Source organism: Protopterus annectens, chromosome 2.part1, assembly GCF_019279795.1.
Source record: "Protopterus annectens isolate FY-2018-M chromosome 2.part1, PAN1.0, whole genome shotgun sequence".
Lineage (NCBI taxonomy): Eukaryota > Metazoa > Chordata > Ceratodontiformes > Protopteridae > Protopterus > Protopterus annectens.
In genome coordinates, this window is record NC_056729.1 from 1,144,890,441 (window position 1) to 1,144,912,325 (window position 21,885).

Genomic DNA, 21,885 nt, shown 5'->3' on the forward strand with positions numbered 1-21,885 from the left:
AATTTCAAAAAGTCTTCTCTGACGCCTTCTAAGGATCATGTTTGTTCTGGGTTTTAGGATTCAGACTGTGAAAATGCTTGCATTCCTGCCCCTCCAAAGCCCTTAACTTTCATTTCCTTCTTTCAAACTCTTCTTCCACTTGTTCCATTACCACCAGGAGATTTTGGAAAGCTTGGAGCTTCAGGGTGTCCACCATGCTCATGCTTCCTCAAGCCAAACTTCACATGAGAACATTTCAGTGATTTCTGAAATCAGTATGGCTTCAACATGTTCATCATCTCGACTTTGTAGTTTCTCTTCTTCCTTGTCTCAGACAGAAACCTCACTGTTGGATTCAGCAGTTGTCTCTGAATCCAGGGATCTGTTTTCATCCCCCTCTTCCCTCTCAGGAATTGTTCATAGATGCTTCAGACATGGGATGGGGGGGGTGACATTTGGCTCCCTAAAAGTAGAGGGTGTATGGTCGCCTCATCAGCAGAAGGAGCACATCAATGTAAAAGAGATGAGGGCTCTTCTCTTGGGTTTTCAAGGCTTTCATCCTCTTTTCTCTCCAGGGCCGCTCAAGGTGTTCACAGACAATGCCACAATCATATGGTATATCAATAAACATGGAGGAACTAGATCTTATCTTCATTGCCGGTTGTTACTTCTGTATGGGATCTTGCTATCAAGTATCAAGTGACTCGTCAAGCAGTTTATATCCCTCCCAGTCAGAGCATTGTAGCAGACACTCTGAGCAGGTCCTTAACTCAGTCCTATGAATGGATGCTTGACAGGGATGTGTTTCTGGATGTTATAAATCAGTGGGGTACTCCTCAAGTAGATATTTGTCCTCCCGCATCTGAATGACACCTTTCTCTGTTTTGTGCCATTGCCCCAGCTCCTCTGCTGTGGAAGGCGAAGGCCCTCTCATTTTCTTAGAAGGGGATTTTTTTTATGTATGCATTCTCTCCCCATCTAGTCATTCTATAAGTCCTGCTCAAAATTCAGCAGGATGCTCCCAAAATCTTGTTGGTGATTCCCTTTTGATGGTGACAGCACTGGTTCCCTCTACCTCTGCATCTATCCAGTGGCAATTATCACAAGTTACCTCACAAAGTGGATCTAATCACACAAGACAAGATATCTCTCATCCATCCCCATCTGTCCAAACTTCAACTGACACTGTGGGCAATAGGATTTTGATTCCTTACTGACACTTTTTTTCTAAAGATGTGCTGCAAGTCCTGCAGGAGGCCAGGAAGCCTACTACCATGAAATACTACTTAACCAAATGCAAGAGGTTTTCTATTTGGTGTCTCTCTGGACCCACTTACTGCGGATGTTCCTTTGGTTCTTGGTTCTCTCTTATTTTTGTGAGTTGCTCAATGCTGGTTTAGCCTATTCTTCCATTAAGGCCCACCTATCAGCTGTCTCTGGTTGTGTGCCTTTTTCTATTCCTTTATCTTCTAGATTTGAGGTTAAACAACTTCTTAAAGGTGTCCTTAATATTAGACCTGCCTGGATGTCTGCTTCTTCTCCCTGGGATCTTAATTTTGTTTTGGAGAAGTTGGCTCTGGCTCCTTTTCAGCCTGCTCCTTCAGTTTCCTTGCTACATTGATCCTGAAAGAATGTTCTTTTTGCAGTTCTTACTTCTGTCAGACAGGTGTCTGAGTTGCAGTTCCTTATGGCTTGTCCCCTTTTTTTGGTCTTCCATGAGGACAGGGTGTCCTTTCACAATAACCCTTCTTTTATGCCTAAGGTGATTAATGAGCTATCACTGAATCAGTCTATTAATCTGCCTACCTTTTTCCCAATCTGAGAGTGAGAGGGTGCTGCACACTTTGGATGTGTATAGGCAACTCAGGGTTTATTTGGATAAGATTAAGGCTATTAGAAAATCTGATCAGTTATTTGTTTCTTTCCATCCTAGATCTTTGGGCCTTGCTGTATCCAAACAAACTATTTATTTTAGATTTCTAAGGCTATTTCCTTTTATTACACTTTTCATGCCAAGAATATTATTTCTTCAGTTAAGACTCATTCTACTAGAGCTGTGGCTTCATTGGGTACTTTTTGAAGGGCTTAGATACTAATTCTACTCTTGAGGCAGCTACCTGGTCTTCTATGCCTTTACCAAGCACTACAAGTCGAATGGTATCCCTAGATTGAAGGCTGTTTTTGCTATTGCCATTGGTTATGGCTTTCTAGGAGGCTTTTCTGTGCCTTCTCCCTCCCAAGTTTCCTCTTGAACTTTGGCAGTCTCCCATATATTAAGAATACTGCAGCAGTGAATGTAAGGACCATAGTGCAGTTGTGTAAAAGTTTACCACAACAGTAGATGCCCTTGCCTTAACTGCCGCAGTATTCACTCTCTCCCTCCATCCCCCTAATCTTTTGCCTTCCTGGATGTACAGGTAACCTCTTGGGTTTCTTGGACTGTGTTCCCACTGGGGCATTTAGATTTGATTATGGTAGGCCTGAACATCATCTTTATGCCCTATCCTATGCAAGAAGCATTTGGGTGACATTTGGTGTACCTTTTAAAAGCAACCAGTAGTCTTTGGTCATTTATTGATATTACAGTTAGTAATTCTTTCCAATCTGCAGAGTAATTTGGACTTATCCAATCTGAAATTATTTTAGATATTGATGCTCTTATATATGTTTTTATATCAGGAAAGTTTAATCCTCCCTGTTTCCATGGTCTGATATGCTGTATTAAAGCTATTCTGTTTCTTTAGGGAAACTTTAAAAATGTTATTAGGCATGAATTTATTTCTTTAATTATACTCCTTTCTAGTAACAGTTGTATTGCCAAGGCTATATATTGGGTCTTGGGCACTAAAACCATTTTTATTAACTATAGACTATCTTCAAATGTTAATATTATTTTTTCCATTTTTCCACAGAGAGTTTAATTATTGATGATATTATTGTAGGTTTTTGAGGCTAATTGATTATTATTCTTGTATAACTCAACTCCTAGATATTTTAAGATAGATTCTTGTTTCCCCATGATGTGATCCCTCTTATTCTGCAGCTCTTTGTTTTATTTAAAAAAAAATATTTTTATTTATGGAAATTGAATCCTGAAGTCATATGAAATTTGTCAATTAATATAACTAATTCTTCTAATGTCTCTTTTATATTAGATAATGTTAGTAATATGTCATCAGCAAATAGCATTACTTTAGAATTCTATTGTCCATAAACATCTATTCCTTTGATTTTTATATTGTTACAAATTGAATCTGCCAATATTTCAATAGCCAGAGCAAATAGAATCGGTGACACGTGACATCCTTGTTTAGTGCCTTTGGTTATATGTATAGATTCAGAGGTAAAAGGACCTAAATTGACATATGCTAAATTATCTGTATATATATTCTTTAGGAGATGAACAAAGGCTGCAGGAAATTCAAATAGCATTAGGATTTTGAATACATAGTCCCAATTTAGGGAATCAAAGGCTTTCTCTAAATCTAAGCCAATATGAGTGTTTCTTTATTTTCTTTATTAACATAATCTATAAGAGAAATTATCTTTTTAATACTGTCATGTGTGTGTGTCTATGATATATATATGTCCAGTTTGATCATTATTTATTGTTTTAGATAGTGATATTTTCATTCTATTAGTTAATATTGTCATAAATATCTTATGGCCATTAATTAATAATGACATAGATCTATATGAGGTACAGATGTTTGGGGATTTGTTTTCCTTTAGGATTGGTGTGATTAAGGAATCTCTCCAAGAGGGTGGTATTAAAGCTTGTGACTGAATTTCTAATAGGGTTTTATGGAAGAGGAACAGTATATTTGAAGGAAAAGTGTGTATATTTCCATAATTATGCCATCTATACCTGGAGCTTTATTATTTTTACCATCTTTTATTGTATCTGTAATTTATTTGTAGGATATGGGTGTTTGCAGATCTAGTTTTAGTTTTCTGGTAATTTTTTATATTAGAACATTTTTCATCTAGATTTAATTGATTGATATGTATATTTTCTTTTTGGAAATGTTCCATATAGTGATTCTATAGGCATCAAGAATGTCACCTATATCCAAAATATTTTTCCCTTTCTTTTCATGGAAGATAAATTTAATACTTTTAATGTTATTAGCTTTTGATTGTATTTTGATTCTTGTGGATAAATTATGTAGATATTTGGGAGAAGTGGCCAAGGTATTAATTTTTAGTTTTTCTAAAGCTAAACTATTTTTATGTGTTAGAATTTCATTGTATTTATAGGTTCATAGGTTCATAGGTAGGTACTAGGCTATAGGCCCTAGGGCCTATATAAGCCTAGCCAAAGGTGCCCTGGCTTTCGCCACCCAAGATAATTATTTTCCTGTGTCACTGTCGAGCAGAGCCACAGAAGTGATACCCGGGTTGAATTTCCTATCTCCCATGCAATCATCAAGATTTTTCTTGAACAGTGCTAATGAGGAGCTTTGTTTGATATAGATAGGTAGTTTTTTTCCAGAGTATGGGAAGTCTCTGGGACAGGAATCTATCCCTCCAGCATGTTCTGATTATTGTGGTGACAAGGTTTAGGTCCCTAGAGAGTGTAGATTGTAGGGATTGGAATTTCTTTAAGTGGAACATGTCTAAAAGCTCTGGATTTGACATAGCTTTGTGTGTTAGGCAGAGATCACCTCTGAGTAGGTGATATGAAACGGAGTAAAGCTGCAGTTTTTTGAGACAGTCTGCATCTCTTTGAGACTGGTAATCCTCTTTGTGAGGTATTTCTGTGGCCTTCCAGTTGTTGTAGATGTCTTGTGAGGTACATACCAAAAGGGGCATTGTACTCTATAATGGGTCTTATGAGTGACGAGTAGAGGGGAACAATGACCTCTTTTTTCCTGGATGAGAATCCTTTTGTGATGAGGTGTACCACATAGAAGGATTTCCTGACTACTGTGGTGATGTGATTATCAAAGGAGAGACTACTGTCCACCTGTGTCCCAAGTTCTCTTTTACAAACCTGAACTGGGTGGGGTCCTGAGTTTGGGGATTACCAATGTCATTGTTTATAAGTTCCATGATGATACGCTCCATAGCCTTGCAGACCAGGCTCATTAGGCTAATGGGGCGGTAGTTTCTGGGTTCTGTGATGGCTCCCCCTTTGTGGAGTGGGATAACTGTCACTGTGCGCCATTCAGTGGGCACATAGCCTGAGGTGAGGCTATGATTGAACATGGTACTTAGGTGGGGTGCCAGTTTGTTCTGTAGTTCATGTAGAACACAGCCTGGGATGTCATCAGGTCCCATGGATGCTGTGTTCTTGGCTTTGGATAGTGTGTTTTTTACCTGTGCAGCTGTGATTACAGGAACTTTGCATTCTTCTGGTATAGAGATGGGCCCTTTAGGGGATGACAGAGGGGTAAAGTTAGCACTGAACCTATCTGCCAGGATGTTGGCAATATCCATTGGTTCTGTATATTTAGTGCCATTGTGCTGTAACTCAGAGCAGATCTGAGTGTTGCCATTGAGATTCTTGACATAGCTATAGAATTCTTTGTGGTTGTCTTTAGAGTCAGTGGCGATTTTGTTTTCATAACTAGCTTTGGAGGATTTTATGAGGGATCTCAGCTTCTTACTGAAGCTGACCAGGGAGTTTCTCCAATCATGGAATTTTACTTTTTTTTGCAACATTTTCTTTCTTCTGTTGTAGAGTTTGTTTATGGCAGGGGACCACCAGATTGGCTTCCTTTTTTTGGAGGATAGCATCTTGGTTCTGTTAGGGATTGCATGATCCATGCACTCATGTAAGTGCTTATAAAGTGCATTTGTGTAGGATTCAGCAGTCATACCTCTATTGTCCGTCAGCATGGGTGTCGTGAAGTTTGCGACTTCTGTCTTAAGAAGCATGAAGTTGGCTTTGGAGAAATTTGTTACAGTGGTTTCCCTAATGGGGGGTGGGGGAGGGATGTGGATGTCTAGAGTGATTAGCTTATGGTCGGATCTGACCAACGAGGAATTGACATTCTGGTGTGGAGCACCGGTTGCCCATGTTGGTAATAACCAGGTCTAGGATATTGCTGCCCCTGGTGGGGGTGTGGATAAGTTGATCCATGGCATTGGAATTTATGAATTCCAGAAAATGCTGAGCACAAGAGTTGGTACATGAGTAGTTTTCCTAGTTAATGGTAGGGTAGTTGAAATCACCCATTATTAGGGAGTTAGGTTGTACCCTAATATTTTCCAGTGTATTAAGAAATGAGGAATGGGAATCCTGGGGCATGGTGGGGGATCTGTAGCAAGCTACAATTTGGATTGCGGTCTTGCCCAGAGTTAGTTGCACTTGGATAATCTCGGATGCATTATGCTGAGCAAATAGCCTGGAGGTGTGGATATCCTTAATGAATATGGACATGCCTCCACTTTTAGTGTTTTGGTCCAGGTTAGGTGGCCAAAAGGTGTGGTATGAATTATAGCCTGGTAATGCAGGGGTACTCTCTGGAGCCTTGAACCAGGTCTCTGTCACTGCACAAATGTCGATGTTCTCCATTTTAAGGAGTGCCTCGAGAGAGTGCATTTTGAGGTTTAGACTTCTAGCATTGAGTAGCAATACCCTCAGATTCTTCTTGCCTGTACCTGTTAAGGTGGTGAATTTGTCATTTGAACCTTGCCTAAAAAAGGCACTATAGTGGTGGCTAGAGCCTTAGCCAGTAAACGGAATCCCAGGGGTGACAGGTGCAGGCCATCTCTGGCAAAGCATCGTGGCTTGTCGATCATGTCATCCCAGGCAGACAGATGCTGGATCCCCTTAGAATGACACCAGAAGCTTAGCCAATTGTTGAAGTCAATCATTTTGCCCTTGTACTGTGGTATCATTCTGGGTGATGGCAAGATGCTACTCAGGGCTATGGTCATACCTGCCTGGGCTACAAGATCGGACAGCTCCTCCATGTCCCTTTTCATGTAGTCCAAGGAGGTACATCTCAGGTCATTCACACCAACATGGACAATGACAGAGTCATATTTGTACTTGTTGTGGAGTGACCTGAGTTCATGCATTATGTGGTGGATCCTGGCACCCGACAGGCAGCTGACAGTAACATTCTCCTTGTTTAGCCTGGTGAGTGGAACATCTGTGTGCCTGACTATAGAGTCACCTATGACTACAGTGTTGGGTACGTTGTTATGCCTTATGGGCTGTGGTTGAGTGGCACACTGAGTTTGTGGGCTATGTGTCATTTGGGTTGTGTTGGGGGGTGGAGGTTGCTTGTGTTTCTGCTTTGGAGGTCCCCGTTGCTTGGGCAGGTTTTTACTGAGAGCCTCCACAAATGTAGGTGTGTGTTTTGTGTTTGTATGTGTGTGTTTTGGTGGTATAGGTTTTGAGGGACTATGTGCTGAGTGTGGTGTGGTGCAAGTGTTTACCTTCTCCTCTTGACTGTCTAGTCCAGTCTTGGGTGAAGAGAGCTTTGCTTCCAGTTTGGCTATATAAGTGCATCTCTCACAGGTTGTAGTGTTGGGTGGTAGGAGGAGAGGGTTGTCTGTGTACATGAGGCAATTACTGCATTGCCCCAAGATGCCCAGATTCATCAGGTAGACAGGAGAAAACACCGGGGGCTGACCCTTAGACATGCCTGGATAGGTGCTTATTTGTTAAGTACTAGAAACTGTTTTCCTCTAGAAAGTGAGGAAAGTTGAGTGCTGTAGTAATTTGTAGCTTATTTAGTGCTTACAATAAGTTCTGAACAAGTGCTGAAACAAAAAACTGGCTAGTTCTAAGAAACAAAATTAAGCTAGAAGGCTTCCCTCCAACACAGAAAGGCTTGGGCCCTAGAAGCCTATAAATAGTCCTGGACACCACAAATCTATATCCAGGCTAGACTACCCACAGGAAAGGCAGGAAACAAGCTTAGAAAAAGTTTTTTTTTATATAGTTTAATACTTCTCCTTTCTTTTTCATCTCAAAATGATTTTGATTTTTTCCAGCTTTTACAGGCAAAAGTTTGGATTGTAGATCTAATAATTCAGAATCCCATTCTCTGATTTTTTTTATACCAAGTTAGGGTTTTACCATATATGTAAGCTTTTAATGAGACCCATATCATTATTTTATTTATCTCGCTGGTGTAATTAATATCTAAGAAGAACTGTAATTCAGATAATAACCAGGGTTTGAACTCTTTAATTTTAGTTATATATGCTGGAATTCTGGAGTTAAAGATTAAAGGTTTGTACCCATTTTTAAGTTTTAGTATCAACGAACTGTAGTCTGAAAAGGGGCAGGTAGTGATTGAGATATTAATGATTTTAGAGTGTAAGTCATGGGCAGCAAATATTTTATCTATTCTAGTTTGGGTACCAAATCTGTGATAGATTAGACCGAATTCTAATAAATGTCTATTTATTGTATAAGCAATTAATATTTATTGTATAAGCAATTAATATTTACATGAAAGATAGATGACAATTCAATCATTGTAAAGTAGGCTGTATCATATATATATAAAACCTCAGTAAAAGATTATAGCACACAGTTATTTAACATATTCACCCTTATTGATGAAGTCTTTCAAAACGTATTAATATAAATAGATGGTAATAATATTTATACCTTCTGTTTATAATGCAATGTATTTTACTAGATATATCAGAAATTATATTTCATTTCATTGTGTGCCAGCATTTAAGTAATCACTTTGTTTGTTGCTAAAGTTTGTTTTATGTGAACACTGATGACAATTAGTGGATTTTAATTATCATGCATCCCTCTTCCCCCCATTTCCTACAAATAAGAATTCTCATATCTGTCATTTCTTATTAGAAGATGAGTGAAATTATAGGTTAAAAACAACAACTTCACTTATTGTGATTAATGATTACAAGTTCCCTTTCCATATTCATAAATTGCCATTTTATGGCATATACTGGACATTTTTAGATTTAAATGGAAGCATTCTATTTGGTATAATCAGAAAATGTTAAAATGAGTGATTATTATCAATTTAATACTATTTGTTCAGAATGTATTTGTTACCATCTGTGACATTTCAAGTTCAGGCTTCTATTGTTTCCCTTGAACAACTTTATCAGTTTGATGTCATGTATAAAATATTAGTTACATTGGTAACAGCTTAAGTATTATGTATGGTCAAGATGGGTTATAAAACCACAATTCAAGTTAAAGCAATTATATGACTTGTTATGCACATTTACTTATATGAGAAAATCACCCTGCTTCCCCTTGATGTTCAATATAGTGTATGTCATTTATAACAAGTTAAAACAGTAGTGTTATCATACACAAGCCCATGTTATTAAACTGAGTATCTATTGTCAATTTAATAATATTTATTCAGAACATGATTGTTAAATTCTGTGACATTTCAAGTTCAGGCTTCTATTGTTTATCTTGAACAACTTTGTCAATTTGATGTCATGTATAAACATTAGTTACCTTGGTAACCACTTAAGTATTATATATGGTCAAGATGGTTTACAAAAACTACAATGCAAGTTAAAGGAATTACATGACTTGTTACGGATATTTACTTATATGAGAAAATCATCATGATTTCCCTTGATAATGTATTGTATGTCATTTATGACAAGTTAAGACAGCAGTGTTATTATACACAAGTCCATGTTATTAAATCATGTCTTTAATATCTACATTCAGCAGACTGCTTCATCTTATATGACGATTATATATTTTATGTCTAGATTCACTAAAATCATAGATTACATAACTATTTTGTGTGTTTTTTTTTTTTTGGCTGCTGATTAGTTATTTAAAAGACCACAAGCTGTAATGCTTATCCTTATTATTAGCTCTTCAAAGCATGTTTATACAGTCCATAGACTTTAAATTATGAAACCCTTCTAGTTTCTTGTTATAAGTATATTTCCATCCTTACATACAAACATATCAGTACTTTAAGCACGGGCAACAATACCTATCCAGTTTTGTCAGAATACCATTCACTACTTCATGTGGTGTGTTTCCAGGCTGTTCTTAAACTATACAAATCAATATTTGTCCTGTTCCATTTTACCATCCTGTTCAATGCAGGGGCCATTCTCCCAGTGAACCACTCAACACATCTTCCATTCCCACAGATATTTCCATGAAGGAAATCTGATGACTCTCTAACACTTCCTGGTACCACCAAACACCCCTAGAATCAGCTTTCCCCATATGCCCAACACATCCGAGCTAGCTTTCCTCCCAGACCACTGCAAAGGGTTCTGCACAAGACCAAGTGCTCTTAGTCTTTCACAATAACTCAGACTTATATATATATATATATATATATATATATATATATATATATATATATATATATATGGTCTCGATGATTTGCAATTCAGTGAAATGATAATTCGATGATATGAAGAAGAACCATATATATATATATATATATATATATATATATATTTTTTTTTTTAAACCAAAAACTTCATTACCAAGAATCAACTCATAGGCTCCTAAGAGCCATTAAGCATTATTGTCACTCTGTCTGTACCATAGCAAACTGGGGGCGTCTGTTTCTGTTAGTGTGTCCGTGTACTGCATACCAGAGGCTCATGATGCACCTGAAGTAAAGCTTCACTTCACTGTAACTTCAAGCCTGAATTCCCTCCCTTTCAGCAAGGCAGCAGCCAGGAAAAGGACAGAGAGCAAACAGATCAAAAAAAAAAAAAACAACCTCCCAACAAGCCTCCACAACAAGAGATAACACATTCTTCCAGCCTTCCTACTTCTCATTCAGCAGATGCATAAACAAACTATTCTCGGCCAAAATATCCCAAATCACAGTTTTATCCACCCCCTTCCACTAGATCCAGGCTAAAACACCAAATGTCTCTTCCTAATACACAAGCATCAGTAAACCTTGATCACAAGCCACAACCCACAGCTTCCCGGAGACAAGAACGGCAACATACAACAGCTGCCAGACACAGCTGCATCCACACACACCATGTCAGGCTTAATCAAACAGCACTCAAAGCTATGATACCTGTCATAACTGATATTAACTATGTTTAGACAGAATAATAATGATATTTGTACTAGCTGACAGACACAGATGCATCATCGCACAACATATCAGGATTGATCAAACAGCACTTGTAGCTGTGATACCTGCCATAATTGATATTAACATATTTAGACAGAATAATGAGGACAGCTGTACTAAGAGCTTGCTACTATTATTCAACTAGGTATACATGACATTTCTAAATCATACTTTAACTGAAGAGGGCATTAGTCTCCACGACAGCATTTTTTTTTCAAAACACTCTGCTATTACTGCTGTTGTATATGATATTAATTTGTTACATTTGAGTCTGAACTCTGATGAATGGTACCTTGTTGAATTAGTTAATTAATTGCTTAATTTATTATAAGTAAAATCAATGAAAAATGAACAAGATAAGTATTCACTGAGTTCAAGTAGGGGAATAGAAATGTCTACACTTATATTATATGTTGCTTTATTTGGCTTATATATATAATGTAAATTGTAACCCATCTTGACTTACCTTTGTTTGTGAAGAATTACTGTACTCTTTAAACATTCTGAACAAATAATTATTGGTTCTCAGTTGTTTAAGAAACCCTCCTTTTTTAAATAAAAACAGATGACAAGTGATGTACCATATCAGTTGATACTTTGAGAGATGTAGTTGTAAGAGTAATTTTGTTTGAACAGCTATCTTGGAATCAGTTTTTTGTTTCTTCTTAATAGCATCAGTCCAAGGATTTGTTTCTTTTATTCTTATAAGAGTAGGGGCCATCCATTCAATTTCTTCTGGGACAGACACTATGTTGTTGTTTTTGATGAATATAGTAGCTTCTTCTAAGTCATTAAAGGGTCTTGTCTCATTGGCAAAAAGTATTTTTGTCTTGGCTGGAAAGGTCAACTGTGCTTTAATGTTGTTGTGTTTCAAAAGTGTTATTATTGGCCAAACTTTTTTTCCTTTGTTCTAGTATTCTGGAAGAATAACCACTGTCAAACCTTATCAGGCTTTGATTGTATTTTAAGGGTGATTTTCTCCAAGCAGATTTTAATATTAGTTCCTTGTCCAGAAATGAAAGAAATTTTATTACTATGGATCTAGGTAGATTATTTGTTGAGTTAGAAGCAGATTTCCTCAGTGCTCTATGTGCCCTTTCAATTCAAAATGAAAGTCCCTCTTTCAAGTCTAAAATTTCAGGAATCCAGGTTAAGAATGAAATAATGTCTTCTCCTTCAGTGTTTTCAAGCAGAACAAAGATCCTTATATTGTTTCTTCTTTCCCTGTTTTCTAAGTCATCTATTTTCTTAAGCAACAATGTATTCCATTTAAGCAGAAATTCTTTTTGGAATTCTTCCTCTTTGAGTCTCCCTTCAGTGTCATTTAGAGAAGTCTCTATATTTGTGATTTTTGTATGGTGTTGCTGTAATAGTATGTCTGTTTTTGAGAATTTAATTTGAGGTTTTCTAAGTCATTTTTAAACCCATCCATTTTCAAAGATAGTTCCTGTAAGGTAGATTTCATCAATTGCAGTTCTTTTTCCAAAGCAGCATCTGGATGAGACTTTTACTTGGGTTGTTCATATACAGTGACTTGATATATCTCCAAGTTACTTGATAGGAAAATTTTTGTATGTCTCCACCAAAATTGATATTTATGTAGTTTAGTATTTTATCTATAGATTTCAGATGTTTCAAACTTGAAAATAATTAAATTTCCCTATATTATTATACTAGTTTATGGAACTCTCAAAAATCACTGCTCTCAGTTGGCCATCTAGGCTCCGCCACCGGAATGTATTTTCTGAATGCATCATGCAGTACATATTTTAAAATTTAACACAGTATTGCATGATGATGAGACATGCCAGTGTGGTGTTTTTCAGAAAATACAAAGTATATATGAGTTAAATAATTTGTGCTATCACAGCAGGTATTGCGGTACAGCACAGAAATAATAGTATGACATCTGGGCTGTACAACTTTAATTACTAACATTTCACGGCTTCTCACTGTGCTTATATCATGATGATTCTGATGTCTCTGTAGAACATCCTGCAACATTCCACAGTGTAATAAACTTCCTAGTGTGATTCTTAAAGAGGCAGAATTGAGCTTATTTTTCAGAGGCTGATACAAGACAGAGAACCATCCACAGCCCTTTCTCCATTAAAGACGTCATTCAAAATGTTTGCCAAGAAACCTATAAAATCATCACTGTTCTTCACCTGGTACACCTGTGCCAATGTTCAAGAGGTATGATAAAATGTTAACTCGGTTTTCAACAGGTTTTAGGACTCAGTGAGGTTTTCAGCATCTTTCATATGAACCTTATGTATATTACTGATCTGTAGTAATTATTAGCAAATGTTTCCCTGTTAAACCATCATCATAGTTCTATCTCATTTCATGCTGGTTAGGATGACATTTTTTAGACATCACCAAGAAACTCACTGCCAGCACAGGTTTGTAGGACAGCTATAGTGTTTCCAGAACACTTACATGCAAAAATGGTTGGCTACCTGGCAGATCATGACAAGAAATTATGTCTTCAGTAGAGAAAGGTGGGGTTACTCATTAGGTTTGAAAAAGGTCAGTGTTAGATGGCTAATCTTTAATATATTTCCAAGTGACAGAGCCAGAGGTTGGAGACGAAATGTTTTTGCAGCTGATTCAAATATGCAATGGAGAAGATAGACATACTGGTTTATAGGAAGGATAATTTATTTTCATTTGCTGCAGAATGATGACTCGGGTGGCCAATTTTCAGGTTAAGTCTGCAGAGTAATAAAAAGAAAGTCAACAAACGGAACAGCACAACTGAGGAAACTATAATTTTAAAACATGTAGACAAAATGGAATTAGATTGTGTAGTATACATCATTAGAAGTGACAAAATAGATAATACGGTAAGTAGGTGAAAATGTGTAATGGAGTTTCTAAACAAAACTGGCCAATATGCAGTATTTATAGCATATATACTCCCTCAACAACTTCTTCACCTGAATCAACTCTCCCTTGCCCACAAGTTAGTAAACCATCCTCGTAATGTCCCATTCCTTCAAAACCTTCTCCAGCCCTACTTCTCCCCTAGACCTCTACGCTCCAGTAGCAAACATCTGCTTCTAGTGAACAAACCCAAGAACTCAATAGGAGATACACTATTCTCCTGCATCATATCCAGATTATAGAACAACCCCCCCCCCCCACTCTAACCACATTATCTTCTTGCAATTACTTCAAGACTGCACTAAAAATTCACTTAAAAAGTCTCTGGTTATGCCCATGCACCAATCCTGACTAGTAACTCTCCTTTTACCTCCCCTCCCTAACCACTCTGCCACACACCATCTGATCATTGCATTCCTTCCTCTGTAGGCTCTGGCTCGCCCTTTACCCTCCCCATTCCCACCTCACTCAATCTCTCAGACCTGTTATAACATGCTTAACTACCTCACTTCATTTCAACTCCAAATACATATCCAACTGACTTACACCTAGCTTTCTCTCACTACCACATATACTACTCACTCAGTCTCCTCTCTTACTACTCTGTCTTCCCCTTCCATCCCATTAACTCTTCTACAAGACAGGTGGCAAAGTACTTCTTACAACAAATTTAGAAAGTTCTTGAATAATTTAATTTAGACTACTTGCATGTGGAAAATCATTATGAGAATGGCGTAAAAAAAGGTTGGGAACTTCTGAGTTACAAAGTGGAAGTGGTGTCACCATTAGGGAGATAAGCCTATTACTGCTGTGTTCAAATAGACAGTTCTTCTTGTTTCCTACAGTAATGAATACCCTGTCTCTACTAGGAATTCACAAAGGTGAGGTTACCAAGGCAGGGCCAATTTATGTCAAAAACCTTATGAAAAAAGGCATGTACAACTTATGGTATGTATTCACTTGAGCAAGGACAGATCTCTAGATATAACAGAGACTTTCAAATACCATGGGAGGAATTGTGGAGCTCAGGATATCAGCACCTTTTAGAGAAGGAACTGAGCATAAACAAGGAACACAGCTTAAAAAAAGAGGACTTGGGCAAATGTATGGAAGTGTATTTCCTTGAGAGAGGTTTGTGGATGCATGGAATAGCGTGCAAAAAAAGGTGGTTAAGTCACTAACAATTAAAGAATTCATAGTGGTGTGGGAGAGTTATTAAAGAAGCCCCAGAAATGTGGATGAGTCAGTTAAACAAAGTAAATTATAATGTTATTTTCTCCATGAGGCAGAGTAAAGGAAAGCTTAGATGACCAGAGTATGTGCGTCTCTATCATCACTTTCTCTGTTACTTTTCTCCTTACTCCTTCTATATGGTTACTTCTGCTTGAATATAAGTTCTGCTACACACTAGTCCTAAACTGATTCATTTCCACAGTGAAGGGCCTCTGAGGTGAAATAGGTTCTGCTATGTACCAACTCTAAACTGATTGCTTTCCACAGTAAAGGGTCACTGAGGTGAAGTAGTTTCCCATGCCCGACATCTCTAAACTGATTGCTTTCTGCAACAATGGGCCTCTGAGGTCAGGTAAGTCCTGACATTCACCATCTCCAAGGTTATTTCTTTCTGTAGCAAAGTGTCTCTGAGATCAGGTAAGTACTGCTATTAACTAATTCAAAACTGATTGCTTTCTGCAGCAAAGAATCACTGATGTTTAGTACGTACCACTAATCATCAGCTATAAAATGATTGCTTACTGCAACCAAGACCTCTGAGGTCATGTAAACCCCACTGTGTGCCAACTGTAAACCGAATGTTTTGTGCAATGAAGAGCCTCTGAAGTCAGCTAAGTCCCACTAAAAACTCTTGAAATTGACTGCTTTTCAGAATGAAATCCACTTTGTTTATGTAAGTACCACCATGTACCAACTCTAAGCTAATTGCTTTCCTCAACGATGAATCTCTGAGGACAGGGTTTCAATAAGCCCTATTACACACCAGTTCTAAACATGATTTTCTTCCACAGTGAAGGGATTCTGAGATCATGTAAGCCCTGCTATGCACCAGTTCTAAACAGATTGCTTCTTGCAAGACTTATGTGTTCAGGTAGGTCTTATCAAAAACTAGCTCTAAGCTAATAACATTCAACAAACAATGACCTCTAAGATCAGGTAAGTCCCATTGGTTAGTATGTCTAAATAGAATGCTTGAGGTTAGATAAGTCTCACTATGTACCAGATCTAAACTGATTGAGTGCATTCTGCAACTGAGTGCCTCTAAGGTCCTGTAAGTCCCACTAAACACTAGCTGTAAGCCAACTGCTTTCTGCAATCAAGGGTCTCTGAGGAAAGGTAAGTTCCATTCTGCTCTGGCTGTAAACTGACTGCTCTCTGCATCCAAGGACCTCTGAAGACAGATAAGAACTTTTATGCTCCATCTCAGAACTGATTTCTTTCTTCAGTGAAATGCCTCGGTAGTCAGTTAAGATATGCCACTCAACATCTAGGAACTGATTGCTTTCTGCAAAAAAAGAGACTTGGGAGGGCAGGTACGTCCATCTGTACAGCAGCTTAGAATTGATTGCTTCCTTAAATAAAAGGCCTCTGAAATAACGTAAATCACACTGCAGTCCAGCTCTAAACTGATTCCTTTCTGCAGTGAAGGTCCTCTGAGGTCATTTAACCCCAGCTATATATCAGTAATGAACTAAACGCTTTCTGTAAATTAGAGTCATTGAATTCAAGATTGCTTTCTCTTTCCAAGGATTCTGAGATCAGATAAGAGATGGTATGCACCAGGTCTAGCCCGACTTCTTTTTGTAACAAACGGCCACAGAGATCAGGCAAGTCCTGCTATGCAATAACTCTAATCCGATTTGTTTCTGCAAAAAAGACATCTCAGTTCAGGTATGTTCCACCAACCATCAACTCCAAACAGATTGTTTTCGAAAATGAAGGGACTCTGAAGTCAGATAAGTACAACTACACATCAGCTTTCAACTGATCTCTTACCTCAAACACCAACTCTTAACTGATTGCTTTCCATAACAAATGGCCTCTGAGTTCAGGTAAATCCCACTTTGCACCCATTCTAAACAGCTTGCTTTCTACAATGAAGAACCTCTGACTTCAGGTATGTCCAGATAACCTCCGGCTGTAAAGTGATTACTTTGTGCAACCAATTACTGCTACACATACACATTGAAATGATTGCTTTCTGCAGCCCTGGACCACTGCAATAAACAACTTAAAATGGAATACTTTCCTCAGCAAAGTGCATTCAAGGTCAGAAAAGTCCTGCTATACACAAGATCTGAAATGACTGCTTTCTGTAACCAGGAGCCTCTAAAGTCAAGTAAGCCGTACTGCATGCAAACTCTGAAATGCTTTCTGCAGCCATGAGTTACTGAGGTCAGGGAAGTCCAGCTAGTTAGCAGCTGTAAACTGACTGATATCTGCAATGAAGGCCACTAAGATCAATTAAGACCCACTACACAACAGCTCCAAACTGACTACTTTTTGTAATGAAGCGTGTCTGAGGTCAAGGACGTCTCATTACCCATCAACTATAAACACTTTACTTTCTGCAGCCAAAGACCTCTGAATTCAGGCAAAACTCTCTATGCACCAGCATAGAACTGAATGCCTTCCTTTTTAATTTCTTCAACTCTTCTGGGTTTCTTATACCATGATGGGAATGGATGTCATTCCTAAGTCAAAGTATGATTAAAGCTTATGAAATTAGTATTTTTTTCAATCTTTGATGTGAATCAGAAGTGCTCTTTGCAGCACCCAGAATGTGTCCAGTAATGACTCCTTCTGCAATTCATATGGGGGTTACATGGATTGGTAACATATCTAAATATGATTGAAGATTCTTTTTTATAAGGCCTCTTGCTCCTAGTACTATTGGAACTGTCTGGGTATCTTTCTTCAACATTGCCCTCATTTCTTCCTGCAAATCCTGATATTATGACTTTGTGTGTCTCTCTCTCTCTCTGCGCAAGACACTGTAGTCACTGGGTATGGCAATTTCAATGATCAATGTTACTTTTGTCTTCTTTTCATGGACCACTGTATCTGGTTTTCTCGTATCTGTCTTTTGAACTGCTAGCAATGGGTGATCCCATGTGATGTAGACTTCATCATTTTCTATGATGCTTTGTGACTCATGTTTCCAGTGTTTTTCAGCTACTTCAATATTATAATGTTTACACAATCCCTAATGCAACAGTCTTGCCACATTATTATGCATTTCATTATGCAGTTCTTCTGCCATTAGTATATCACAACCAGCAACAAGGTGTGCGACTGTTACCAATTCTGTTTCACAAAATTTAGATTTGTCTGTTTCTCCCCACATGTTCAATGGACATTGTAAACCAACGTGTATGTAGCCCACTGTCTTGGGCTGCCAATATTAACCTTTCATCTCTTGGTTTGAATGTGCCTCTCCTTAACAATTCCTGCATTCGATCCTGGTCAACATGAAGTTGTTCCAAGTGTTTTCTAAATTTGCAACTATATTTATGCATTTTCCACATTTCTTGCCTTCTCATCTGATACTTCACCATATATTCTTTCTTATTTTTTTGGGACATTTAGTTGCTGCCTGATTTTTATCTACTTCTGGTTTTATTTCCATTCCCATTGATGCCAATAAGCTTCTGCTAGACTAAGAAGGGAAGTTATCTTAGATTTATTCTCCTCATGTTTCAAAACTTTCACTATGTTTGCGTCTTGTGAGGTCAGCAAATATATATGCAGTCCCACAACCTCATATCTATACATGTAATCAATTCTATGTAGGCCCATACCTTCCTCTGAATGGGGAATATATAATCTGGGTATGGACTGATTTTTATAAATCATTTGATGAGCATGAAGTATCCTTCTTGTTTTCCTGTACAATCTAGCCAACACCTTTTGGGGCCAGTCAATCACTCCAAAACTGTAACTTAGGGCAGGAAGACCAAATTGGTTTATAGACTGAATTTTGTTCCTAGATGCCAATGCTGTTTTCAGGATTAATTTAAGTCTTCTAAAATATTCCTTACTAAGTTTTATTTGCATTTGTTCATGTTGTATTGTTTGCCATTCATCAGTACCCAAATATTTATACACGCCCTCTTGCTGAAGTTCTTTTATATCACATTCTTGTCCCAAAGATATTTTCTTGGTGTTGCAGCTCTCCTGCTTTAAAGATTGCTTTTGCACATTTATCAAGACCAACTCACATTCTTATATAATCTGAAAAAGTTTTAACTACTTGCAGTTGTACTTTCAGTTCCCCATCTGACGAGCTATATAGATTTAAATCATTGACAAAGAGAAGATGAGGAGTCTTTACACTTTGTTGCTTTCTGGGAGACAAATTATAGCCATGGCCTAAGCTGTTAAGCAGACAGTTTAATGGATTAAGGGCAAGGTAAAAGAACAATGGTGGCAGAGAGTCACCTTGAATATCCGCCTTTGGATTTTTATCCTTGGAGTAATAATGTGTCTGATATCATGGCTTAACTGCAAAGTGGTTCGCCACTGTTTCTTGGTCACTTTGATGTAGTTTATCAGTGTAGGGTGCATCTTATACATTATAAACACTCTTTTATCTATGAGTGTGGAATACTATCAAATGCTTTTTTGTAGTCAATCCATGCTATATGTAGATTCTTCCCCTTTTTACAGTTCTGCACTATGACTTTATTTAACAACAAATGATCCTTTGTTCCACATGACTATCTTTTATTGCCCTTTTTTCTATTGCCATAGAAGAGTTTTCTTCTAAATGACTATAAACTCTGTAGGCATCAATTTCCATATATAGTTTATACATAGTCAGAAAACAAGTTATTGATCTATAATTTTTAGGACAGCTTGTAGGTTCACTTTTAAGTAGGAGCATTTTTTTTTCCTGTTGTTAGCCAGGTCGATGTCTGTTCAGGGTGCACATATAAATTGTTCTTACTCATGTCTAAACCTTCATGCAAAACTGCTAATACTTTTAACAGGAACCTAGGTACTGCATCTGGGCTTGGGGTTTTCCAGTTAGTGGCTTTTCTTAACTTTTTTTAACCTCTCAGACTGTAACCCCAGTTAGAGGCTTTTCTTAACTTTTTTTAACCTCTCAGACTGTTACTTAATCCCATTTCATATCATGCACCTTTGAACTTCATATTCTTTCTTTTATTTTTTCTATCCATTTAGCATCTTTGTTATGTTCCAAAATGAAACCTGGGAGGTGAGGCTATGATTAAACATGACACTTAGGTGAGGTGCCAGTTCATATTGTAGTTCATGTAGTACACGGCCCGGTGTGTCATCTGGTCCCATGGATGCTGTATTCTTGGCTTTAGAGAGAGCGTTTTGTACCTGTGTGGTTATTACTGGAATTTGGCAATCTTCCGGTATTGAGATGGGCCATTTAGTGAGAGGGGTGAAGTTGGCACTGAATCGTTTCTGCCAGGATTATTGGCAATATCCTTGGATCAGTATATTTAATGCCATTCTGTTTTAGCTCAGAGCAGATCTGAGCATTGCCATTTAGATTTCTGACATAGTTATAGAATGCTTTGTGGTTGTCTTTGGAATCATTGGCAATTTTATTTTCGTAACTAGCTTTGGAGGATTTTATGAGGCATCTCAGTTTCTTACTGAGGCTAGTAAGGGAGTTTTTGCATCCTGGGATTTTCCTCTTTTCTGCAAAAGTTTCTTCCTTTTGTTGTAAAGTTTGTTTATGGCAGGGGACCACCAGATTGGCTTCCTTTTTTTGGATGAGAGCATTTTGGTTCTATTTGGGATGGCACGATTCATGCATAGTGGATGTGCTTTCGTACAGTGCCTTAGTGTAGGATTCAGCAGTTTCAGTTCCGTCTGCATGGGTGTCATGAAGTTTGTCACTTCTGACTTGAGTAGCATGAAGTTGGCTTTGGAGAAGTTTTTATGGTGGTTTCTTTACTGGGGGTGGGGTGGGATGTGGATGTTAGGGTGATTGAAGCATGGTCAGACCTGACTAAGGGGGTGACCATAGGTATGGAGCATCGATTTCCCATGTTGGTAATGACCAGGTCTGGGATATTGGAGCCCCTGGTAGGACTATGGATTAGTTGATCCAGGGCGTTGGAATTTATAATTCCAAGAACCGTTGCTAAAGGTGTTGGGACATGAGTAGTTTTCCCAGTTAATGGCAGGGTAGTTAAAATCACCCAGTATTAGGGGTGTTTGGTTCTATCTTAATATTTTCCAGTATGTTTAGAAAGGTGTAGTGAGAATCTTGGGGTATGGTGGGGGATCTGTAGCAAGCTACAATTTGGATTGCAGTCTTACCTAGTGTTAGTTGCACTTGGAGAATTTCAGACACATTGTGTTGGCCAACTAGCCTGGTGGTGTGAATATCCTTGGTGAATATTGACACTCCTCCACCTTTAGTGTTTCGGTCCTGGTTTGGTGGCCGAAAAGTGTGGTAAGAGTTGTAGCCTGGTATTGCAGGGGTGCTCTCTGGAGCCTTGAACCAGGTCTCAGTTACTGCACAGATATCGATGTCTAAATCCCACTTTGCACCCATTCTAAACAGCTTGCTTTCTACAATGAAGAACCTCTGACTTCAGGTATGTCCAGATAACCTCTGGCTGTAAAGTGATTACTTTGTGCAACCAATTACTGCTACACATCCACATTGAAATGATTGCTTTCTGCAGCCCTGGACCACTGCAATAAGCAACTTAAAATGGAATACTTTCCTCAGCAAAGTGCATTCAAGGTCAGAAAAGTCCTGCTATACACAAGATCTGAAATGACTGCTTTCTGTAACCAGGAGCCTCTAAAGTCAAGTAAGCCGTACCACATGCAAACTCTGAAATGCTTTCTGCAGCCATGAGTTACTGAGGTCAGGGAAGTCCAGCTAGTTAGCAGCTGTAAACTGACTGATATCTGCAATGAAGGCCACTGAGATCAAGTAAGTCCCACTACACAACAG